Genomic DNA, 27,300 nt, shown 5'->3' on the forward strand with positions numbered 1-27,300 from the left:
CATTCCATAAAATATTACCACCTGCACCATTCCTTGCAAATTAGATTTTGTACTAAGTATACATAAGATTAAGTATACATAAGATTAAGTCCAAACAAGATTGTAAAACAGCTAACCGCTATTCTATGTTTAGTTTTAAGTAATAATTACTATGTACTATTATCTTATCTAGTTTTAATTAGTTACTATGTATTAGGATTAGTTTGCCCGAAATGCCTCGGCATGATAGTGGCTATCTTTGTACTTAGCAAATCAAACTTGTAATTACACATTGTAAACTTTACAAAGAAATAAACTTATTATTATTATTTATGCTAAAGGTAGTAACTGATTTATGATCGCTTGTGCCGAGTTCCTCTGTAATTTCTAAATTATTAACAAGGGTTTCCTTGTTTGCCAAAACCAATAAGCAAATTATTTCCCCTTGTAGGTTGTGTCACAAACTGATTCAAAAAATAATCCTGAACTACTTCTAAGAAGTTGTTTGATTCTAAATTCCCAGTCAAGAAATTCCAATCAATCTGACTAAAGTTAAAGTCCCCTAGAATTACTACATTATCGTGCCATGTGGCCTTAACAATTTCCTCCCATAGTAATCTCCCTTGGTCCCTATCTAAGTTTGGGGGATGGTATATCACTCCTAGAATCAATTTTTCATGCCCCTCTGAAAATTCTATCCAGACAGACTCTTTGTGTGTTACTTCAGACTTAATTCCTGTTTTTATGCAACAGTTCAAGCGATCACGGACATACAGTGCCACCCCACCCCCTTTCCCGATACTTCTATCTACTTGAAAGAGATGAAAGCAAAAAGAAAAGTTGTAAAAAGCATTGTTGAGTTTAAAAAAGAAATTAGAAAGTATGAAGAAGATCGGCTCTGTGTGGTTGATATAGCAAAACATTTTGTAAATCAGCGTCTACCATTTGCATGATACTGGGCCAAAGGGAAAAAATTAAAGCAAAGGCCACAAATAGTAATTCCTATTTTTAAAGCAGGGGACAAGTCGTTACCTTCAAATTACTGCCCGATAAGCCTAACCTCAATTGTAGGCAAATTACTAGAGTCAATTATTGCTGAGGCTTTGAGAAGCCATCTGGATAAGCATAATCTGATCAATGATAGCATGGATTCACGAGAGGCCGTTCTTGTCTAACTAATTTATTAATTTTCTTCAGTAAAGTTTTTGAGGCTGATGATCATGACAAAGAATTTGATATTGTTTATTTAGATTTTAGTAAGGCTTTTGATAGAGTACCGCACCAGAGACTGTTAAAGAAAGTGGCAGTTCAAGGCACTGGGGGAAAAGTGTTGTCATGGATAGAATCATGGCTCACAGACAGGAAGCAGTGTGTGTCCATAAATGGGGTTAAATCTGAGTGGGGATCTGTAACAAGCGGCATTCCACGGGGATCAGTCTTAGGCCCGTTGTTGTTTATAATATACAGTGGACCCCCGGTTAACGATATTTTTTCACTCCAGAAGTATGTTCAGGTGCCAGTACTGACCGAATTTGTTCCCATAAGGAATATTGTGAAGTAGATTAGTCCATTTCAGACCCCCAAACATACACGTACAAACGCACTTACATAAATACACTTACATAATTGGTCGCATTCGGAGGTAATCGTTATGCGGGGGTCCACTGTACATCAATGATCTTGATGAGGGAATTACTAGTGTAATGAGCAAATTTGCCGATGACATAAAGTTAGGTAAGCTAATTGATTCGAACGTAGATATCAGGGAACTTCAGGAGGATTTAAACAAACTCAATAACTTGTCAGAAAAGTGGCAGATGCAGTTCAATGTAGATAAATGCAAGGTTCTGAAGCTTGGGAGTGTCCACAACCCTAGCACTTAGAAGTTAAATAATGTACAACTTAGCCATACAGATTGCAAAAAAGACTTAGGCGTTATGATAAGCAGCAACCTTAACCCTTTGAGGGTCGACAGGCCATCTACGAGACTCGTTCTCAGGGTCGGCCAAATTTAACAAAAAAAAAAATTCTTACGAAAAGATAGAGAATCTTTTCCCGATCATAATGACACCAAAAATATGAAATTTGATGGAAAACTTACGGAATTATGCTCTCGAGAAGTTAGCGGTCTCGGCGATGTTTACACATCGGCGATTTTGCCCACTTTGAGCCCCATTTTCGGCCAGTTCCACTGTACTAGTCGACAAAAAACATGAATATTTTGCTAGAACTCCATTTTTTCTATTGATTGAGTGCAAGAAACCACCCATTTACCAATTTTAACTATCCAGTACAGTGGTCAGAATTTAGCAATTTTGCCAATTTCACACAATTTTCAAAAGATGCCAATTTCCTGGCACTAAAATGATATTTCCTCTGTTCATTAGTCACGTCTCAAGGCCCCACTTACATTCTTTTGCTTTCCACTTTGAATTTTTATTCTCACAAAAAATAGAAGATTTACTGTTATGCAGACTACTGCATTAGTGTAAAAAATGGTATGAATCATATTGGCGCACTTGCAAAAGAATATTAGACTCACCAGTTGACGTGTATTGGACGCTTGGCATGATTTGTTTACTTTTGAACTTTGGTAAAAAACGAACATTTCTGCTACTTTGAGCTCAATTTCAAGGTACTTTTCATTGTAAAACCAGTCAAAAATCATCTCAATTTCTATGATATGCCTTCCATTCTATAAAATGAGACCAAGAAAACTAGAATACAACAATAAATACCATACGAAAATACAGTGCAAAGTCGCTGTTTTATTCCAAAAAAACGGTCGTTTTTTTTTTTTCTCATTATGCACTGTGTGCTGCAGGATTTTTTTTTATACCATGCACACTGACCACATAGACCCATTCTTTCATATGGAGGCCTACCAGCTTTCTCCCACTAGATTTGAGGGCGCTAGAATTTAGGCGTACTAGTACGTCAAAAACCCTGGGTCGTAAGCCGTACTAGTACGTCCAAAACCCTCAAAGGGTTAAACCAAGACAGCAATGCCTAAGCGTACGTAATAAGGCAAACAGATTACTGGGATTTATATCAAGAAGTGTAAGCAACAGAAGTTCAGCAGTCATATTACAGCTTTATACATCATTAGTAAGGCCTCACCTAGATTATGCAGCTCAGTTCTGGTCTCCACATTACAGAATGGACATAAATTTGTTAGAAAACATTCAGCATAGAATGACTAAATTAATACATGGCATTAGAAATCTTCCTTATGATGAAAGATTGAAGACCCTTAAATTACATTCACTTGTTAGATGAAGGATGAGGGGAGACATGATCGAAGTATATAAGTGGAAGATGGGTATTAATAAAGGGGATGTAAATAAGGTCTTGAGGATATCTCTCCAAGAGAGAACCTGCAGTGGATTCAAATTAGACAAGTTTAGATTTAGAAAGGATATAGGAAAGTACTGGTTTGGAAATAGGGTAGTTGATGAGTGGAACAGTCTACCTAGTTGGGTTATTGAGGCTAAAACCTTGGATAGTTTCAAATTTAGGTTGGATAATTACATGAGTGAGAGGGGTTGGATTTGAGTGGGATTTGCATATGAGAGTGGATAGAATTATCAGAGCTTATTTCTTGGGTGGCATTGAAAATTGGGTTGGGCAAATATTTTGTTAGTGGGATGGATTGTAAAGGACCTGCCTAGTATGGCCCAACAGGTCTGCTGCAGTGTTCCTCCTTTCTTATGTTCTTATGTTGTAGAAATACAGTGGAACCTCGGTTTTCGTACGCCCTGGTTTTCAAAGGATTCGGTTTTCAACAAATTTTCATCTAAATTTTGTCCCAGTTTTCGTACATCCACTCGGTTCTCATAGAGTTGACAATGGTCCATACCAAATACCTTGCATCTGCCAGTGCCCACACAAGGCATCGCATGCATTCTGACTCAGTCTGGCGTTATTTCTCGTTGAGTGAACATAACCCATTGCGTTTGGACATTTCGCAATAATCCACTGTTTTTTGTGCTTGTTTATCGAGTGCGACTGCTAAAGAAGCCACCATGGGGCCAAACAAAGTTCCGAGTGCCAGCTATTTGATAAAGAAGGCGAGAAACATGATAGAATTCAAGAAAGAATTTGTAGCAAAGTACGAAAGTGGTGTACATGTGGCTGATCTTGCCAGGATGTATGGGAAGTCTGCATCAACGATCAGTCCCATACTGGCGAAGAAAAAAGAAATCAAGAAAGCTGATGTTGCAAAAGGGGTAAATGTGCTAATGAAACAGATAACAAACAATCCAGCGGTAGATAGTGTTTTGGTGGAAGAGTTGGTGGATGGCCACAGGGAAGAGCTAACCACTGAAGAGCTGCAAGACCTTCAACTGGAACAGCAACAGACTGCAGCTCAGGAAACTGCTTCAGAGGAGGAGGGAAAGAGAGGGGAGAATGTGCCTTCTTCAGTTATTAAGGACATGTGTACAAAGCAGAAAGAGTTAACAAGTTTTGTGGAGAAATATCACCCTAACAAAACTGTTGCAAGCAGTGTTTGTAACACGTTCAATGACAATGCCATGTCCCATTTTAGGCAAATCTTAAAGAGACGCCAGAAACACCTCTCTGGACAGATTTTTTTGTGCAACAGGGATTCAGTGACTCTCAAGCTGGTCCTAGTGCCTGTAAAAGATAGAAGGGAAGTAACCCTGTATAGGGCCTTGATACCCGAATTCCTTATGGAGGGGGATTCCCCTTCCAAGCAATAACCTCTCCTCCTCCCTCTCACCTCCTTCCATATGCCAACAAGAGTCTTCAATAAAAGTGATGCTAAATGTTCATTTATCCATTTCATTAGTCATTGATATTTATTTCTCATTGTTTTTTGTATGTAAAACTATAGTTATTCTCTATAAGATGTATTTTTTGTTAATATTTTTGGGTGTCTGGAACAGATTAATTGGATTTATATTATTTCTTATGGAAAATATTGCTTCAGCTTTTGCACAATTCAGTTTTTGTCAGCCTTTCTGGAATGAATTAATCACAAGAACCAAGGTTCCACTGTAATTTTTTATTATTTTTGTTTTTTTTTTCAACAAGTCGGCCGTCTCCCACCGAGGCAGGGTGACCCAAAAAAGAAAGAAAATCCCCAAAAAGAAAATACTTTCATCATCATTCAACACTTTCACCACACTCGCACATTATCACTGTTTTTGCAGAGGTGCTCAGAATACAACAGTCTAGAAGCATACACATATAAAGATACACAACATACCCCTCCAAACTGCCAATATCCCAAACCCCTCCTTTAAAGTGCAGGCATTGTACTTCCCATTTCCAGGACTCAAGTCCGACTATATGAAAATAACCGGTTTCCCTGAATCCCTTCACTAAATATTACCCTGCTCACACTCCAACAGATCGTCAGGTCCCAAGTACCATTCGTCTCCACTCACTCCTATCTAACACGCTCACGCACGCTTGCTGGAAGTCCAAGCCCCTTACCCACAAAACCTCCTTTACCCCCTCTCTCCAACCCTTTCGAGGACGACCCCTACCCCGCCTTCCTTCCCCTATAGATTTATATGCTTTCCATGTCATTCTACTTTGATCCATTCTCTCTAAATGACCAAACCACCTCAACAACCCCTCTTCTGCCCTCTGACTAATACTTTTATTAACTCCACACCTTCTCCTAATTTCCACACTCCGAATTTTCTGCATAATATTTACACCACACATTGCCCTTAAACAGGACATCTCCACTGCCTCCAACCGTCTCCTCGCTGCTGCATTTACCACCCAAGCTTCACACCCATATAAGAGTGTTGGTACTACTATACTTTCATACATTCCCTTCTTTGCCTCCATAGATAACGTTTTTTGACTCCACATATACCTCAACGCACCACTCACCTTTTTTCCCTCATCAATTCTATGATTAACCTCATCCTTCATAAATCCATCCGCCGACACGTCAACTCCCAAGTATCTGAAAACATTCACTTCTTCCATACTCCTCCTCCCCAATTTGATATCCAATTTTTCTTTATCTAAATCATTTGACACCCTCATCACCTTACTCTTTTCTATGTTCACTTTCAACTTTCTACCTTTACACACATTCCCAAACTCATCCACTAACCTTTGCAATTTTTCTTTAGAATCTCCCATAAGCACAGTATCATCAGCTGAAGCAACTCTCCCAAATATTACATTATATGACCTCTAGTCTATTAAACATCTGCCAGTCCATGAAATATTACTGTTTGAACCATTAACCCTTTGACCGTGTTTGAAGTATACTATATACTCAAATTCTAGCGGGTTCAAATCAAGCAGGAGAATGCTGGTAGGCCCACATGTGAGAGAAGGGGTCTGTGTGGTCAGTGTGCACCATATAAAAAAAATCCTGCAGCACGCAGTGCATAATGAGAAAAAAAAAAACTCGACCGTTCTTTTAAATTAAAATACTGACTTTGTGGTCTATTTTCATATAGTATTTATGGTTGTATTCTCGTTTTCTTGGTCTCATTTGATAGAATGGAAATAGAGGTGATTTTGATTGGTTTTACTATGAAAAGAACCTTGAAATGGAGCTCAGAGTAGGGAAAATGTTTGATTTTTGCCGCTGTTCCAAAGAAAACAAATGAGGTCATTTTCCAATAACTGTCCAAGCAGCCATTCTAACATGCAGTCATGAATGGGTTGACACTATTTATACAGTTATTACAGTATTGCAGTAGTCTGCATAACAGTATATCTTCTATTTTTTGTTTGAATAAAAATTCAAAATAGAAAGCAAGAGTAATATCAGAGGGGCCTGGAGACATTTATTTATTTATTTTTTTATTTATTTATTTATAATTTGAGCACACTTACAGAGGTACAAAAAAAAATACAGATAAGAGCAGCATGCCAAAGCCACTTATACTATGCATAGCATTACGGGCTGGCTTAAAATTAACTTAAGATTAACTAAGCAATGATGAAATCAGTGAAAAACATTAATGTAAACTGATTACTATAAAGCACAAGTGAGTATTACAAAGACAGGTCATATGGTTACATGCATTGTTGTAAATTCAGTAGAATGGAGTATTCTGTTAGGTAGTGAATTTAAAAAATAATAAAGTTAGATTGGGTTTTAGGTTTAACATTTATGTGATATAATTGTGAGAAACATTTAAGATATACAATTTATAAGGTTCAGTTATTCAGTATTTATTTGGTTTTGGGTGAGTAAGTGATCTTTGAGAAGAGACTTGAATTTATAAACAGGTAGTGTTTCTTTTATATTAACAGGTAATGAATTCCAGATTTTAGGGCCTTTTATGTGCATTGAGTTTTTGCATAGCGTGAGATGGACACGAGGAATATCAAAGAGTGATCTGTGCCTTGTGTTATGGTCATGTGTTCTGTTGAGGTTGGCAAGGAGATGTTTGAGGGGAGGGTTAATATCAGAGTTGAGTGTTCTATGTATGTAATAGGTGCAGTAATAAGTATGGATGTTTTGTATGGTGAGTAGGTTGAGTGTATTGAATATTGGTGGAGTGTGCTGCCTGTAGTGAGAATTTGTTATCATTCTAACTGCAGCCTTTTGTTGGGTAATTAGTGGTCTGAGATGGTTACTTGTTGTTGAGCCCCATGCACAAATTCCATAGGTGAGATAGGGGTAAATAAGAGAGTGATATAGGGCCAGGAGGGCTGACTGTGGAGCATAGTACCGTATCTTCGATAGTATGCCTACAGTCTTGGAAATTTTCTTAGAAATTTGTTGTATATGTGTATGAAATTTGAGTCTATTATCAAGGTGGATTCCTAAGAATTTTCCCTCTGTTAGCTTTGTGATAGGTGATCCGTTTATCATTATGTTAAGAGGGACATCTGTAGCTCTGTTACCAAACTGAATGAAGTAGGTTTTGTCAATGTTTAGTGTAAGTTTGTTAGTACTCATCCAGGTAGATATTTTCTGTAATTCGGTATTTACAGTATTGGCTAGCGTGACTGGGCTCGGGTGGGAGAAGACGTATGTTGTGTCATCAGCAAATAGTGTGGGTTTGAGTAATTGAGAAGCATTTGGTAGGTCATGACTGATGAACGAAGAAAATGTTATTTTAGAGCCAGGAATGTCTGCACTGTTCATTCTGGACCTTATTTTGAAATTGTCATATTTTTTAATTTTTGTGAAATTGGCCAAATTGCAAATTTCTGATCATGTTATTGGGTAGTTGAAATCGGTAAATAGGCAGTTTCTTGTACTAGCGCTCTCATTCGAACATTTTACGATTATTTCATTGTGTTTAGTGCTTGTGGGACTGTGAAATAAGCTACAATGGGCCCAAAGAAACTTGCCAGTGGTACCCCTGTGGTAAAGAAAGTGAGAAACACCATAGATGTGAAGAAGGAAATAATACAGAAGTGGAATGATGTCCAAATGTTTGTGGAGAAGTACCACCCTGAGCAAGCTGAAACAAGCCATCTTTGCAACAAGTTCAGTGACAGAACCATGTCTCATTTTAGAGAAATCTTAAAGAGGCACCAGAAACAGAGGATTGTGGACAGTTATGTTGTGAGACAGGGGTCCAGTGACTCTCAAGCTGGTCCTAGTGGCATTAAAAGACAGAAGGGAAGTAACCCCAGAGAGGGCTTTACCTGATGTCCTCATTGAGGGGGATTCTCCTTCCAAACACTAACCCCAACTCCCTCTCTCCTCCTCCCTATCTTCCAGATGCCATCATCAATCTTTAATAAAGGTAAGTAAAAATTTATTTTATATGTTTATTTAAATTTATTAATATATATTTGAACACTATATTTGTTGTGTGTATGTAAAACTATAATTAATCTCTATAAAATGTGTTTTTTTTTTTTGTGAATATTTTTGGGTTTCTGGAACGGATTAATTGTACTTCCATTATTTATGGGAAATACTGCTCCGCTTTTCAGACTTTTCGAATTTAGAACTAACTCCTGGAACGGATTAAGTTTGATATTTGAGGTTCCACTGTATTAAGAATAAATAAAGATTTATTAAAAGTTAACCACTCTTATCTTATCTTAAGCAATTATTATGTACAGGTCTGCCATCACTAATCTGGCAATCAGTAATCTGGTTTCATCAGTAATCCGGCACTAATTTCGGCTAGCATAATTTGAAATTTCCGGGGTCGCCACACCAACTTGCCGCTACTGTTTGGTGGTGCTACTTACTGCATAAGCCATTCCAGTTTCTTTTTTTTTTTTTTTTAATTGTTATAACCTGCTCGCTTTTAGCTCTAGCCATGGTTCCAATGAATAAAAGAAATGCTTCTTGTTGTGTAAAGCACATACACCATTCATTGTCCATAAAAGATAAGGTGGCTCTGAAGCCACTGTTGGTTGCCATGAGCTCGGCTCACTCAGATAAGTTGTGACCTGTAAATTTAGGCCTACATATGAAAGAATAGGTCAGTGTGGTAAGTGTGCACTATATAAAAAAAATCCTGCAGCACACAGTGCATAATGAGAAAAAGCTGCGATCATCGTGTTTTTGGTGTAAAACAGCGACTTGGCCGGTGCATTTTCGTATGGCTTTTATGGTTGTATTCTAGTTTGTTTTTTTTGTCTCATTTGATAGAACGGAAGATATATTACAGAAATAGATATCATTTTGACTGGTTTCACGGCGGAAAATACCTCAAAATTGAGCTCAAAGTAGCAGTCACGAATGGGATGACATTATTTACTCAATTATTACAATAATGCAGTAGTCTGCATAACAGTAGATTTTCTATTTTTTTGTGTGAATAAAAATTCAAAATGGAAAGCATGTGTAATATAAGAGGCCTGGAGACATGACTAGTGAGCAGAGAAAATGTTATTTTAGTGCCAGGAATGTCTGCATTGTTTATTCTGGACCCTATTTTGAAATTGGTATTTCTTGAAATTTGTGTGAAATTGGCCAAATTACCAATTTATGACCACTTTATTGGGTAGCTGAAATAGGTAAATGGATGGTTTCTTGTACTCAGTTGACAGAATAGAAGGAATACTAGTGAAATAGCTATGAGTTTGGTAGACTAGAACAATGGAATGGGCCCAAAATAGGCATAAATTGAGTGAAATCACTGATGCGTAAATACTGCCATTTGGTTAAGTGCATTCTAACCAAACAACTCTGTAATCCCTCAAAATCACTAATCCAGCACTCTACAGGTCCTGCTGATGCTGGATTAGTGATGGTCAACCTGTACTAGGATTAGTCTGCCTGAAATGCCCCGGCTTGATAGTGGCTTTCTTTGTACTTAACAAACCAAAATTGTAATTACGCACTGTAACCTCTGCAAGGAAATAAAATCTTAATTCTTTTTTTATATCATGGGTAAGATCATCTGCAGTTGAGGAAATCAAGTGAATTAACCATTTTTTTATAACTGGTCATTTCCTATCATGGTAGGGTAACTTAAAACAAGAAAATGTATTAATGCTCACTCATCCAAACATTGTCTTACCAGAAGAGACCAAAATTCACAATTCAGATGATCTCTGAACTGCAACATGTCCCCCTCCTCCTCCAGAGAGTAGGTGCTGTACTTCTCATCTCCAGAAATTAAGCCTTCCTTGTGTATGTAAAATAAAACAATCATGGTTCTGACAAAGACATCCATTGCTGTGTAAACAATGCTCCAATATTGTACAATAAACACTCAATCTGATCCTTTGAGCCTGAGCTGTCAACAATTATTTTCTACAATTTATTACAATATTATTACATTCATGGGAGTGAGCACTAAACCCACAGTGGCTGGGGAATGGAATGCAATCAGGTTCAGTCCAAGGAAAGGAAAAAACCAAGCAGATTCTATCCTTGGGTACTGTATATTTTTTTTTAAATATTTTTTTTTTTTTTTTTTATTATCACACCGGCCGATTCCCACCAAGGCAGGGTGGCCCGAAAAAGAAAAACTTTCACCATCATTCACTCCATCACTGTCTTGCCAGAAGGGTGCTTTACACTACAGTTTTTAAACTGCAACATTAACACCCCTCCTTCAGAGTGCAGGCACTGTACTTCCCATCTCCAGGACTCAAGTCCGGCCTGCCGGTTTCCCTGAATCCCTTCATAAATGTTACTTTGCTCACACTCCAACAGCACGTCAAGTATTAAAAACCATTTGTCTCCATTCACTCCTATCAAACACGCTCACGCATGCCTGCTGGAAGTCCAAGCCCCTCGCACACAAAACCTCCTTTACCCCCTCCCTCCAACCCTTCCTAGGCCGACCCCTACCCCGCCTTCCTTCCACTACAGACTGATACACTCTTGAAGTCATTCTGTTTCGCTCCATTCTCTCTACATGTCCGAACCACCTCAACAACCCTTCCTCAGCCCTCTGGACAACAGTTTTGGTAATCCCGCACCTCCTCCTAACTTCCAAACTACGAATTCTCTGCATTATATTCACACCACACATTGCCCTCAGACATGACATCTCCACTGCCTCCAGCCTTCTCCTCGCTGCAACATTCATCACCCACGCTTCACACCCATATAAGAGCGTTGGTAAAACTATACTCTCATACATTCCCCTCTTTGCCTCCAAGGACAAAGTTCTTTGTCTCCACAGACTCCTAAGTGCACCACTCACTCTTTTTCCCTCATCAATTCTATGATTCACCTCATCTTTCATAGACCCATCCGCTGACACGTCCACTCCCAAATATCTGAATACGTTCACCTCCTCCATACTCTCTCCCTCCAATCTGATATTCAATCTTTCATCACCTAATCTTTTTGTTATCCTCATAACCTTACTCTTTCCTGTATTCACCTTTAATTTTCTTCTTTTGCACACCCTACCAAATTCATCCACCAATCTCTGCAACTTCTCTTCAGAATCTCCCAAGAGCACAGTGTCATCGGCAAAGAGCAGCTGTGACAACTCCCACTTTGTGTGTGATTCTTTATCTTTTAACTCCACGCCTCTTGCCAAGACCCTCGCATTTACTTCTCTTACAACCCCATCTATAAATATATTAAACAACCACGGTGACATCACACATCCTTGTCTAAGGCCTACTTTTACTGGGAAAAAATTTCCCTCTTTCCTACATACTCTAACTTGAGCCTCACTATCCTCGTAAAAACTCTTCACTGCTTTCAGTAACCTACCTCCTACACCATACACTTGCAACATCTGCCACATTGCCCCCCTATCCACCCTGTCATACGCCTTTTCCAAATCCATAAATGCCACAAAGACCTCTTTAGCCTTATCTAAATACTGTTCACTTATATGTTTCACTGTAAACACCTGGTCCACACACCCCCTACCTTTCCTAAAGCCTCCTTGTTCATCTGCTATCCTATTCTCCGTCTTACTCTTAATTCTTTCAATTATAACTCTACCATACACTTTACCAGGTACACTCAACAGACTTATCCCCCTATAATTTTTGCACTCTCTTTTATCCCCTTTGCCTTTATACAAAGGAACTATGCATGCTCTCTGCCAATCCCTAGGTACCTTACCCTCTTCCATACATTTATTAAATAATTGCACCAACCACTCCAAAACTATATCCCCACCTGCTTTTAACATTTCTATCTTTATCCCATCAATCCCGGCTGCCTTACCCCCTTTCATTTTACCTACTGCCTCACGAACTTCCCCCACACTCACAACTGGCTCTTCCTCACTCCTACAAGATGTTATTCCTCCTTGCCCTATACACGAAATCACAGCTTCCCTATCTTCATCAACATTTAACAATTCCTCAAAATATTCCTTCCATCTTCCCAATACCTCTACCTCTCCATTTAATAACTCTCCTCTCCTATTTTTAACTGACAAATCCATTTGTTCTCTAGGCTTTCTTAACTTGTTAATCTCACTCCAAAACTTTTTCTTATTTTCAACAAAATTTGTTGATAACATCTCACCCACTCTCTCATTTGCTCTCTTTTTACATTGCTTCACCACTCTCTTAACTTCTCTCTTTTTCTCCATATACTCTTCCCTCCTTGCATCACTTCTACTTTGTAAAAACTTCTCATATGCTAACTTTTTCTCCCTTACTACTCTCTTTACATCATCATTCCACCAATCGCTCCTCTTCCCTCCTGCACCCACTTTCCTGTAACCACAAACTTCTGCTGAACACTCTAACACTACATTTTTAAACCTACCCCATACCTCTTCGACCCCATTGCCTATGCTCTCATTAGCCCATCTATCCTCCAATAGCTGTTTATATCTTACCCTAACTGCCTCCTCTTTTAGTTTATAAACCTTCACCTCTCTCTTCCCTGATGCTTCTATTCTCCTTGTATCCCATCTACCTTTTACTCTCAGTGTAGCTACAACTAGAAAGTGATCTGATATATCTGTGGCCCCTCTATAAACATGTACATCCTGAAGTCTACTCAACAGTCTTTTATCTACCAATACATAATCCAACAAACTACTGTCATTTCGCCCTACATCATATCGTGTATACTTATTTATCCTCTTTTTCTTAAAATATGTATTACCTATAACTAAACCCCTTTCTATACAAAGTTCAATCAAAGGGCTCCCATTATCATTTACACCTGGCACCCCAAACTTACCTACCACACCCTCTCTAAAAGTTTCTCCTACTTTAGCATTCAAGTCCCCTACCACAATTACTCTCTCACTTGGTTCAAAGGCTCCTATACATTCACTTAACATCTCCCAAAATCTCTCTCTCTCCTCTGCATTCCTCTCTTCTCCAGGTGCATACACGCTTATTATGACCCACTTCTCGCATCCAACCTTTACTTTAATCCACATAATTCTTGAATTTACACATTCATATTCTCTTTTCTCCTTCCATAACTGATCATTTAACATTACTGCTACCCCTTCCTTTGCTCTAACTCTCTCAGATACTCCAGATTTAATCCCATTTATTTCCCCCCACTGAAACTCTCCTACCCCCTTCAGCTTTGTTTCGCTTAGGGCCAGGACATCCAACTTCTTTTCATTCATAACATCAGCAATCATCTGTTTCTTGTCATCCGCACTACATCCACGCACATTTAAGCAACCCAGTTTTATAAAGTTTTTCTTCTTCTCTTTTTTAGTAATTGTATACAGGAGAAGGGGTTACTAGCCCATTGCTCCCGGCATTTTAGTCGCCTCATACGACACGCATGGCTTACGGAGGAAAGATTCTTTTCCACTTCCCCATGGACAATAGAAGAAATAAAAAAGAACAAGAGCTATTTAGAAAAAGGAGAAAAACCTAGATGTATGTATATATATATATGCATGTGCGTGTCTGTGAAGTGTGACCAAAGTGTAAGTAGGAGTAGCAAGATATCCCTGTTATCTTAGCGTGTTTATGAGACAGAAAAAGAAACCAGCAATCCTACCATCATGCAAAACAGTTACAGGTTTTTGTTTCACAGTCATCTGGCAGGACGGTAGTACTTCCCTGGGTGGTTGCTGTCTACCAACCTACTACCTATATACCTAAATAATACTTAATAATTCTTAAACCATGTACTGTAGCTCGTTAAACGGCAAGGCTTTTAATAACATACTTTTTATAGTGATGGTTAAGGTGATCCTGTATAGGAACATTGTTCACTAAACAGATAATGGATTACTTGACTTAAGAAATCGTAATGACACGATTGCAAATAAACCATACCCCCGGCCGGGATTGAACCCGCGGTCATAGAGTCTCAAAACTCCAGCCCGTCGCGCTAACCACTAGACCAGCTAGCCACAATAAGATTCATCCAACTAGGTATATTTCTACACCATAGGAAGGTTAGCACAGGCACCTCTGTGACCACAAATGCAAGTTTTTACAGACGAATCTCCAGCTAGCGTGACCGTGACGAACTCTAGCTCAAGTCCCTTCACTGCCGTCAACATGACTTAAGAAATCGTAATGACACGATTGCAAATAAACCATACCCCCGGCCGGGATTGAACCCGCGGTCATAGAGTCTCAAAACTCCAGCCCGTCGCGCTAACCACTAGACCAGCTAGCCACAATAAGATTCATCCAACTAGGTATATTTCTACACCATAGGAAGGTTAGCACAGGCACCTCTGTGACCACAAATGCAAGTTTTTACAGACGAATCTCCAGCTAGCGTGGCCGTGACGAACTCTAGCTCAAGTCCCTTCACTGCCGTCAACATGACTTAAGAAATCGTAATGACACGATTGCAAATAAACCATACCCCCGGCCGGGATTGAACCCGCGGTCATAGAGTCTCAAAACTCCAGCCCGTCGCGCTAACCACTAGACCAGCTAGCCACAATAAGATTCATCCAACTAGGTATATTTCTACACCATAGGAAGGTTAGCACAGGCACCTCTGTGACCACAAATGCAAGTTTTTACAGACGAATCTCCAGCTAGCGTGGCCGTGACGAACTCTAGCTCAAGTCCCTTCACTGCCGTCAACATGACTTAAGAAATCGTAATGACACGATTGCAAATAAACCATACCCCCGGCCGGGATTGAACCCGCGGTCATAGAGTCTCAAAACTCCAGCCCGTCGCGCTAACCACTAGACCAGCTAGCCACAATAAGATTCATCCAACTAGGTATATTTCTACACCATAGGAAGGTTAGCACAGGCACCTCTGTGACCACAAATGCAAGTTTTTACAGACGAATCTCCAGCTAGCGTGGCCGTGACGAACTCTAGCTCAAGTCCCTTCACTGCCGTCAACATGACTTAAGAAATCGTAATGACATGTTGACGGCAGTGAAGGGACTTGAGCTAGAGTTCGTCACGGCCACGCTAGCTGGAGATTCGTCTGTAAAAACTTGCATTTGTGGTCACAGAGGTGCCTGTGCTAACCTTCCTATGGTGTAGAAATATACCTAGTTGGATGAATCTTATTGTGGCTAGCTGGTCTAGTGGTTAGCGCGACGGGCTGGAGTTTTGAGACTCTATGACCGCGGGTTCAATCCCGGCCGGGGGTATGGTAGATAATGGATTCCTAATGAGGGTTAGGTTATAAAAGAAAAAAACAACCATCACTCCGACTACTTGACAAGTGCAAAAATATTTGTGAATCCTTCCAGGTTCCTTATTTTTGTTTAATATTCTATTAACCCGTAAACGGTCCAAGCAGATCTACGTTCACATGTGTAGTGCTACAAAAGTAGATCTACGTTTTTTTACATATTTTCAAATGTAACAAAAAAAAAAAAGTAGATCGAAGTTTTTTTTACACATTTTCAAATGTAAAACAACAAAAAGAAGATCTACTTTTTTTACATACTTTCAAATGTTGAAAAAACGTATATACACGTTTAGACCGTTTACGGGTTAAAGACAAAATTATTCCCAGGCTACTGTTTATACTGTACAGGCTACTATAATACAGCATATATATACAGTTTTAACATACTGAATATAATTATCATTTTTATTATCAGATACAGTATAATAAATGAAATATTAGCATAAATTTCCATGAATATAACACAAAGAGCATAATTCTGCTTGTACACTACAAACAAGCAATTACACAGACATCTATTCTATACAATGGTATGTCAAACATTGTACACAGTGGAACATCGGCTTACGAATTAATGCGATGCGTGGACTTAATCGTATCCTGATTTGTTCGTATGTTGGGTCAATTTTCCTCAATTAAGTGAAATGAAATGAAATTAATTTGTTCCAGCTGAATTCCTGCTCTCAGGACATGACAAAATCACCCTAATATCAACTCTACGGCTTATTTATCAGTCACAGTTCATCTAGTATGACATAATAAAAAATATAAATAACACAGAACCCTGATATACACTCTAGATTATTATTATTATAATCAAAAAGAAGCTCTAAGCCACAAGGGCTATACAGCGCTGCAGGGTAGGGAAGGAAGCGAGAGTATTGGGTGGTAGAAGGGGGGAGAGATGATCAGTAGGTTACAGAAAACAGCGGGGCAGGGGATAGTGCGGGGATAGAGGGCAGCAAGACATTGAGGAAGAAAGGGCTGAAGGTATCATCAGAGTTTGTGAAGTCAGTTGCTGTCAAAAAGTCAATGAGAGAGTCCGGATGAAAGGTGGGTCCATCAGCGAGAAGGGAAGGTAAAGAGAGAGCAGCGGAGCGAAGACGACGTTGGAGGTATATTCTGCGTGCTCGTTGATAAAGTGGGCAGTCTAATAGAATGTGGCTAACCGATAATGGAACCTGACAATTCTCAAAGAGAGGAGCAGGGCGCCTCTCCATGAGATAACCATGAGTAAGACGAGTATGGCCAATGCGAAGACGGGAGAGAGTAGTCTCCCAACCTCGACACTGGTGACAAGAAGACAGCCAGTAACCTATACTCGGTTTAATAGATTGAAGTTTGTTACCGAGCAGAGTAGACCAATGTTGTTGCCAACGGGTGTGAAGGTGGGTAGCTATTGCAGCAAAATAGTCCGTAAATGGAACACCTCTATATGAAACTGGTAGGTCATGCACTGCTCACCACGCAGCAGTGTCTGCCTGTTCATTGCCCTGTACATCAACATGACCAGGGACCCAACAAAAAAAATATCTTTATGCTTGGAAGAGATGCGGCGTAGCCAAAGTTGGATACGGAGGACTAAGGGGTGAGGTGTATCAAATTTCTGTATAGCCTGTAAAGCACCAAGGGAGTCTGAGACAACCACAAATGATGACACAGGCATAGATGCAATACGGATAAGTGCTGCAAGAATGGCATACAATTCAGCAGTAAAGATACTAGCCGAAGATAGTAAATGCCCTCGTACAACACTGTCCAGAAACACTGCAGCGAATCCTATGCCGTCAGAAGACTTAAAGCCATCTGTGTACACTGCAATGGCATGAGAATGAGAGTGGAAGTGGTCAAGAAAAAGAGAGCGGGAAGCTACCGTAGACAGTTGGGCTTTCGAGCAAAGGAGTGAGAAAGAACAGACTAGAACAGCTGGAACTTCCCAGAGGGGTAGGGAAAAGTGAGATGCTACATGAACATAGAAAGGTGGAAATTGAAGAGAAGACAAGAGCGAATGTAGGCAAAGAGAGAAGGGACGGAGCAAACAGGGGCAGCGAACAAATAAAGAATGTCTACTAATATCGGTGACCATTCTATAAATGGAAGGATTGCGGAGATCATGAGAGCGTACATAGTAGCGAAGGCAATGGGCATCATGGCGATCAGATAAGGATGGAACGTTCGCTTCTGCATAGAGGCTCTCAACAGGGGAAGAGCGAAAAGCACCAAGGCATAAACGTAATCCTTGGTGATGAATGGGGTTAAGGCTAGAGAGAGTAGCAGGAGAGGCTGCTGAATAGATCTGGTCACCATAATCAAGTTTTGATAAAATGAGGGCGGAATGTAGGCGAAGGAGAGTTCGACGATCAGCTCCCCATGAAAGATGAGCAAGGGTTTTATGAAGGTTCAGCTGGCTGTGACAAGTTGTCTTCAGAGAGGTAATGTGAGGTTTCCAGGATAACCTACAGTCAAAGAGGAGGCCTAGAAACCTGAATGTATCACGTTCAACGATACGGGAGCCATAGAGGTACAAAGGATGATCGGAGATGACAGAGCGTCTAGTGAAAGTAATTTGGTGAGTTTTGGTACTGGAAAATTTAAACCCATGTGTGGTGGCCCAATTGGAAACACGGTCGACCGCATGTCGGAGAGAAACTGTAATGAGGTGACAGTCAGTGCCTGCACATGCAATAGCAAAGTCATCAACATAGAGTGATGACCAAACATTGGATGGAAGACTAGAGACCAAATAATTTATAGCAAGGAGAAAAAGTGTTGTGCTCAGAACACATCCCTGGGGGACACCTTCAGCTTGGATAAAGTCCGGGGAGAGCACATTATTAATCCGAACACGGAAATGTCTGTCAGTTAAAAAGTTCTTAAGGAAGGATGGTAGATTGCCTCGAAGGCCTAAGGAGTGGGCTTGGGCCAAAATATTATACCTCCAAGTTGTGTCATATGCCTTCTCAAGGTCAAAAAATATGGCAATAACTGAGTGGTTATTCGCAAAGGCCTTACGAACATACGTATCCAAGCGTAGTAAGGGGTCTATAGTAGAACGGCCCTTACAAAAGCCATATTGACGAGTGGAGAGACTGTTGTGTGTCTCTAAATACCACACTAAACGTCTATTTACCAGGTGTTCCATCACTTTGCAAACTGCACTGGTAAGAGCAATGGGACGATAGTGGGAGGCTTCATGTCCCGTAGTACCCGGTTTGCGGAAAGGAAGAACAATGGCAGATTTCCACAGATGTGGAAGAACTCCCTGTGACCAAATAAGATTGAAAAGGCGTAATAGGACTGCAAGGGCTGACTGATGTAAATGTTGTGGCATACGAATATGAATGTAGTCGGGCCCAGCTGCCGATGATCGGCAAGCTGAGAGTGTTGCCTCCAGTTCCTGAAGTGTAAAAGGCACATTATACTGTTCTTCTCTGAGAGAAGAAAAGTCCAAGGGTGCTAACTCTCTGGCAGACTTTGAGGAAAGAAACGAGGGGCATAGATGGAGCCCATGAGAAATACGGACCAGATGATTGCCAATTTCATTGGCAACATCTAGTGGGTTTGCTATATCAACACCGGCAACCTGCAGAACAGGAGCCAGGACAGGAGAATATTTACCACTCAGTTTTCGTACTTTTTTCCAGACTGCACTCATAGAGGAAGCAGAGGTGATGGTGGAGACATAATCTTGCCAGCAAGTGCGTTTAGCGTCATGAATGACACGGCGAGCGATCGCATGCTTCTGCTTAAAATCAAGAAGTCTCTCCATGGTTCTATTGTACCGGCACCTGCCCCATGCAGTGCGTTTCAAACGTACTGCACGAGCACAAGCAGGAGACCACCAAGGCACGCATTTCTGAGAATGCCTGCCTGAAGTTTGGGGTATAGAATGAGAAGCTGCGGTTAAAACGGAGGACAAGAAGAGGTGTAAAAGCTCATCAATGGAGGACGAAGAAGGAACCTCACTAAAAACAGTTAGTTGTGAGTAAAGGTTCCAATTTGCCTGATCAAATTGCCAGCGTGGGTTACGAAGAGGTGGTGAATATGAAGGGGAAGTAAGAATGATTGGGAAATGATCGCTGTCATGTAAATCCGGGAGAACAGACCAGGTGAAGTCTAATGCTGCGGAGGAAGAGCAGACTGAGAGATCGATGCGAGAGAGAGAGTATGAGTCCGAGGATCAAAATGGATGTGAGTACCTGTATTTAAAACATGGAGGGGGGTGGGTAGCAAGAAAAGCCTCTAACTGAATGCCACGGGAATCACAGTGAGACCCCCCCAGAGGAAATGATGGGCATTAAAATCGGCAAGTAACAGAAGTGGTGGCGGTAATGACGAAACAAAAAAGGCAATAACTGGGATAGATAATGCCCGAGAAGGAGAGAGATACAAAGAACAGAGTGTATACCACCTATGCAAGTGGATACGGGCTGCTGTGTAATGCAGCGAAGTACGAACAAAGAGCTGATGGTATGGAATATCAGTGCGTAGAAGAAGGGCACTTTCATTAAAGGTCCCATCAGGAAAAGGATCTGAAGAATACAATAAATTATAGCCTGAGATAGGACAGATAACGGCAGAGTGTAATTTTGGTTCCTGTAAGCAAACACCAACAGGGGAAAACTGGGAAAGCAACATCTGAAGCTAACCCCGATTACCCGAGGCCGCGAATATTCCACTGTAAATAGGCCATGATTGGCAACGATAAAGATACCTGAAATCTGCAGGTAAGGGTACCTACGGACTAGAAGGGTTAGAAAAGTCCACATGCGGTGGCAAAGGAAAACGTTCAAATAGCGAAGGAATGGTGCGTTTTGAAGAAAGCAGTTGCTCAGATGGAGAAGAGGAAAGAGAAGGAACAGAGGGTGGATCAGTGTCCATTGATGGTTTGGTCTCTGCAATATATTCAGAGATTGCTTCAAGTGTTTCGGAGTTCAGAGACGTCGTATGGGAGACAATATTGGAGATGGAAGGAGGAGGAGTTTAAGTAAAGATCGGAGCTGTAATGGACTGTACCAAGGTGGGGGGGGGGCAAAAGGGTGGAGGGAACTGGAGAAGTGTGGGAGGGGACAGAAGAGGCAGAAACCCGGGAGGTGGCAGAAAAGGAAGAAACTTGGGGGACAGGGGAGGAAGGCACAGTACGAGGAGGAGGATGAACCTCCACACTTGTAACGGAGCCAGTGAAAGGGGAAGATCTAGGTACAGAGACCGGGAAGGTAAAATGTGGAGGTGGATGAAGGGAAGGAGGGGTTAAAGGAGATTTATTGGACCTCTGAGAGGTAGAGGGACGATTGGGAGGAGGTGTCGTATGAGGTCTTGTCGATACCGGGGTTTATGAGGGAGAACACGAAGAAGTGAGGACAGACTGAGGTGTTGAAGTAGGGACGTCCGAGCCCAGGACAGCAAAAGAATTAGATACAGGAGTGACTATGGGACTGGCAACCACAGAGGAGGCTGCAGAAGATAAGACCCCAGAAGTGGGGGGGACGTTTTGAAACATGAGAATAAGAAACACGGGGTAGTCTCCCTTGGAGGCGGAGATGAGAAACTGCCATAGCATAAGGGAGACCTTCTGCCTCTTTGAGGCAACGAATTTCCCGCTCATTTAAGTAGACCTGGCAACGGCGAGAGTACGAAGGATGAGCCTCATGGCAATTATGGCAAGAGGGAGGTCGACTGCAAGATGTATTAGAATGGTCATCGGCACCACAGACTGGGCATTCGGCTATAGATCTGCAATATTTTACTGGGTGGCCAAATCGCCAGCAATTCCTACACTGTTGTGGTGTAGGGATCACCTTCCAAACTTGTAACCAATGTCCTGCTACATAAACAGAGGATGGGAGTTCACGGCTGTCAAAAGTTAAACGAGCCACATTGTTCTTCCCGCCTGTGGGCGGGAAGAACATAAGTGTCTACCTTGAGAATTGGGAGATCTTGGAGTTCCAGCTGTTCGAGAATGTCAGTGCCACATGTCTGGAAATTCTGTTGGACTATGGAATGGGGCAGAATAACAGTATCACTACAAGAATTGAGGGAATGATGTTTTTCGATAGTGACAGGAATAGTATCGATATGTGAAAGAAGAGAAAGATCATGGGCTAGGATAGAATTCTAGACTGTGATGATGCGAGTACCACTCTTAAGAGCATGAAAGGAAATATATCTACCAACGTGGCGTAGGAGCACTTTGCCAATACTATGGTCAGAAAGATAGGCAGTAGAAGAAGTCGGTCTTAATGTAAAGAATTTAGTCCATTGTGTGGTCTGAAACTGAGTGTTGAGAGGGAGTGAATGACGTATCGGTCTTTTCCGAGTAGAAAGGGAAGGTAACGAAGTAACATCATTAGGAGATTGTCGTTGACGTTTAGAAGTGGAACCAGAGTCGGTCCGACGTGGGACGGGCTGGCGATTCAAAAATCGCCGCACCGTAGAGGGAGAAGCCGGAAGCATAGTCATAGGAGAGTGGAGGTCAGACAAATCGAAGGAGTTAGTGGAAGCCCCGGTACCTGAAGCAGGTGAGGAAACAGCACCAGCAAGAGGTACAGGGGCCTTAGGAATGTCCGAAGAGTGCCCAAAAGATGAGGCGAGGTCAGAACGGGGTGCGGTAACAATAAGAGGCCCGGGGGTAGTGGGGTCATGGATCGGGCACTCCATGGTTAGGTTACTTCTTTCTTTTTGTTTTTAAGAAAAAAAAAGAAAGAAGAAAATAAAATAAAAATAAAAAAAAAAGAAAAAAAAGGGGGGACCGGGGAGGGATAGTTCCTAGGAGAAATGAAAGGGCCAGAAATCTCCCTCTGCGCCCAAGAGGACCTCAGCACCGCAAGTAGTGCAGATGCAGCATGGAACCCATGCCATATCCTACCCATCGTGCCAGTAAACCAGCAATCCAGGATAGCAACCTCACATCTGCCGAGCTACCTCGGTGGACAAAAGAGAAGGCAGCCGGATATCCGCCACAAAGCATACCTCCTTCGGCCACCACCCCCGGAATCCGAAAGGTGGCTTCCAGAGATACACCCGTCGCCCGAAAGACACCCAAAGCCACCCTCCGGGATACCGGAGAGGGATCGGGACATCCCCAGGTGATCCAGATCCCACGGCAAACTACGCCAACGCCAAGAACCTCAACAGAATGGGATGGACCCCGGTACCCTTCCCCCTACCTATGAACTAGTGTGCCTGTGGGAAAAATCCCAAAGGCCAAAAAGAGGAAGGGCAAAAGGGAGGGGTGGGGAGGAGGAGGAGGAGGAGGAAAGGAAAAAGGGGAGATGAGGAGGATGGGATAGGGAAAGGGGGATTGGGGGGTAATTAGGTTCGGTCTGAGGAAGGAGACCGACAGGTCTAATTCCTCACACCAAGAGCCTCTTCACCACGCCATGGAACCCCCCTTGAAGAGGCCTCAGCATGATAGAGGCTTTCTTTCCTACAATCATATTATGATATTTAAACACACATTGAAACCTTTGCAAATAAATAAATAATTTATTTATTTATTTAACCCTTAGACTGTCATGGTCGTATAAATACGTCTTACGAGGTACCGTGTTTGACGTGTTTATACTCATAAATTCTAGTGGCTTTAAATCAAGCAGGAGAAAGCTGGTAGGCCCACATGTGAGAGAATGGGTCTGTGTGGTCAGTGTGCACCATATAAAAAAAAAAAAATCCTGGAGCATGCAGTGGATAATGAGAAAAAAAAAAAAACTCCGAGTTTTTTTTAATTAAAATGCAGACTTTGTGGTCAATTTTCGTATAGTGCAGTGGACCCCCGGTTAACGATATTCTTTCAATCCAGAAGTATGTTCAGGTGCCAGTACTGACCAAATTTGTTCCCATAAGGAATATTGTGAAGTAGATTAGTCCATTTCAGACCCCCAAACATACACGTACAAACGCACTTACATAAATACACTTACATAATTGGTCGCATTCGGAGGTGATCGTTATGCGGGGGTCCACTATATTATGGTTGCACAGTGGACCCCCGCCTAATGTTGGCATCACATAGCATTAAATCTCCCTAGCGATACATTTTATTGCTAAAATTTTGCCTCGCCTAGCACTAAAAAACTCGCTCAACACGATTCGTCCGAGACGCGTCCATGTGCGGCCTGAGCCAGCCTCACTTGTTCCGCCGGTGGCATTGTTTACAAGCCAGCCTCCGCGGTAACATCCAAGCATACAATCGGAACATTTCATATTATTACAGCATTTTTAGTGATTTCACCTGCAAAATAAGTGACCATAGGCCCCAAGAAAGCTTCTAGTGCCAACCCTACAGGAATAAGGGTGAGAATTACTATGGATATGAAGAAAGAGATCACTGCTAAGTATGAAAGTGGAGTGCATGTCTCCGAGCTGGCCAGGTTGTATAGTAAACCCCAATCAACCACCGCTACTATTGTGTCCAAGAAAACGGCAATCAAGGAAGCTGTTCTTGCCAAAGGTGCAACTTTGTTTTCAAAACAGAGATCGCAAGTGATAGAAGATGTTGAGAGCTGTTATTGGTGTGGATAAATGAAAAACAGATAGCAGGAGATAGCATCTCTCAAGCGATCATAAGTGAAAAGGCTAGGAAGTTGCATGAGGATTTAATTGGAAAAATGCCTGCAACTAGTGATGATGTGAGTGAATTTAAGGCCAGCAAAGGTTGGTTTGAGAGATTTAAGAAGCGTAGTGGCATACATAGTGTGATAAGGCATGGTGAGGCTGCCAGTTCGGACCACAAAGCAGCTGAAAAGTATGTGCATGAATTCAAGGAGTACATAGACAGTGAAGGACTGAAACCTAAACAAGTGTTTAACTGTGACGAAACAGGCCTGTTTTGGAAGAAAATGCCAAGCAGGACCTACATTACTCAGGAGAAAAAGGCACTCCCAGGACATAAGCCTATGAAAGACAGGCTTACAATGTTAATGTGTGCCAATGCTAGTGGTGATTGCAAAGTGAAGCCTTTATTGGTGTATCACTCCGAAACTCCCAGAGCGTTCAGGCAAAAGAATATCCTCAAGGCTAATTTGTGTGTGCTGTGGAGGGCAAACAGTAAGGCATGGGTCACTAGGAACTTTTTCTATGACTGGTTACACCATGCATTTGCCCCCACTGTGAAAAATTACCTAATTGAAAAGAAATTAGACCTTAAGTGCCTCCTGGTGTTAGACAATGCCCCTGGTCATCCTACAGACTTGGCAGAGTAACTTTGTGGGGACATGAGCTTCATTAAGGTCAAATTTTTGCCTCCTAATACCACTCCTCTCCTGCAGCCCATGGACCAGCAGGTCACTGCAAACTTCAAAGAACTGTACACAAAAGCTCTGTTTGAAAGGTGCTTTGTAGTGACCTCAGAAACTCAACTGACTTTAAGAGAGTTTTGTAGAGATCACTTTAATATCCTCTTGTGTAAACCTTATAGGTAAGGCTTGGGAGGGAGTGACTAAGAGGACCTTGAACTCTGCTTGGAAGAAACTGTGGCCAGAATGTGTAGACAAAAGGGATTTTGAAGGATTTGAGGCTAACCCTGAGAGGCGTATGCCAGTTGAGGAATCAATTGTGGCATTGGGGAAGTCCTTGGGGTTGGAGGTTAGTGGGGAGGATGTGGAAGAGTTGGTGGAGGAGGACAGTGAAGAACTAACCACTGATGAGCTGTTAGTCATCTTCAACAGCAAAAGGCCACACCTGAGGAAACTGCTTCGGAGGAGGGGAGAGGAAAATTGAAGAAGTTGCCCACTTCAAAGATTAAGGAAATATGTGCAAAGTGGCTTTTAGTGCGAACCTTTCTGGATGAAAATCACCCTCAGACAGCTATTGCAAGCCGTGTTGGCAACCTGTACACTGACAATGTTGTTAACCACTTTAGGAAAGTCATTAAGGAACGAGAGGTGCAGACCTCTATGGACAGATATGTTGTGCAACAGAAGTCCAGTGACTCTGAAGCTGGCCCTAGTGGCATTAAAAGAAGAAGGGAAGTAACCCCGGAAAAGAACTTAACACCTCAAGTCCTAATGGAAGGGGATTCCCCTTCTAAACACTAACACCAACACTCTCCCCTCCTCCCATCCCATCAATCATCACCAGATCTTCAATAAAGGTAAGTGTCATGTAACTGTGCATGTCTTCTTCAGTTTGTGTGTATTAAAATTAATATTTCATGTGGTAAAAAAAAATTTTTTTCATACTTTTGGGTGTCTTGCACGGATTAATTTGATTTCCTTATTTCTTATGGGGAAAATTAATTCGCCTAACGATAATTTTGCCTAACGTTGAGCTCTCAAGAACAGATTAATAGCATTATGCGAGGGTCCACTGTATTCTCATTTTCTTGGTCTCATTTGATAGAATGGAAAACATATTATAGGAACAGAGGTGAATTTGATTGATTTTACTATAAAAAGAACCTGGAAATGGAGCTAAAAGTAGGGGAAATGTTCAAAAGTAAACAAATGATGTCATGGTCCAATAAGTGTCCAACTAGCCATTCTAATATGCAGTCATGAATAGGTTGATATTATTTATACAGTTATTACAGTATTGCAGTAGTCTGCATAACAGTAAATCTTCTATTTTTTGTTTGAATAAAAATTCAAAATAGAAAGCAAGAGTAATATCAGAGGGGCCTGGAGATATGACTGATGAACATAGAAAATGTTATTTTAGAGCCAAGAATGTCTGCATTGCTCATTCAAACCTTATTTTGAAATTGTCATATTTTTTAATTTTCGTGAAATTGGCCAAATTGCAAATTTCTGACCATGTTATCGGGTAGTTGAAATCAGTAAATGGGCTGTTTCTTGTACTCAATTGATAGGAAAAATAGAGTTCTAAAGAAACAGCTATGAGTTTGATCCACTGGAACAATGGAATTAGCCGAAAATAGGGCTCAAAGTGGGCGAAATCGCCGATTTGTAAATATCGCTGAGGTCGCTAACTTCGCGAGTGCGTAATTCCGTCAGTTTTCCATCAAATTTCGTTTTTTTGGTGTCATTACAATCAGGAAAAGATTCTCTATCATTTCATAAAATAATTTTTTTTTTTTTAAATTTTGCAACACCAGGAGACACCTCAGGATTGGGGGTTGCGACAGTCAAAGGGTTAAGGAACCTCCCTTGAGGGGGAAGTTCGCATCCTGAAATTTCATTCGTATCCAGAAGCAAAAAATCGACTGAAAGATGGTTCATATCCTGAAAAATTCGCATGGTGGGGCGTTCGTAAGCCGAGGTTCCACTGTATACGGTGTTCAGAGACCCAGGTTAGATTCATAGGTGGACAAGATGTATGGGCAGCCTCCAACATCCAGCCTTGTTCATCTAGCAGTAAAACTGAAATAAGGTGTCAGTCAATCCTTGTGGTTAGCAT

The 27,300-nt window shown here is 41.3% G+C and overlaps 1 protein-coding gene across 5 annotated transcripts in view; it reads right to left on the reverse strand.

The window, feature by feature from the left end:
* LOC128702205 (mitochondrial glutamate carrier 1) overlaps positions 1–27,300 on the reverse strand; it is a 205,336-nt gene that overhangs the window by 146,759 nt on the left and 31,277 nt on the right. The window contains exon 3 of one of the 5 annotated variants that reach the window (XM_070098005.1): positions 10,431–10,538. The exons of the other annotated variants lie outside the window; for them this stretch is intronic. The gene's annotated coding sequence lies outside the window, so the exon portion shown is untranslated. The remainder of the gene's footprint in view (positions 1–10,430; positions 10,539–27,300) is intronic. 5 annotated transcript variants of the gene reach the window in all.

Source organism: Cherax quadricarinatus, chromosome 60, assembly GCF_038502225.1.
Source record: "Cherax quadricarinatus isolate ZL_2023a chromosome 60, ASM3850222v1, whole genome shotgun sequence".
Taxonomy (NCBI): domain Eukaryota; kingdom Metazoa; phylum Arthropoda; class Malacostraca; order Decapoda; family Parastacidae; genus Cherax; species Cherax quadricarinatus.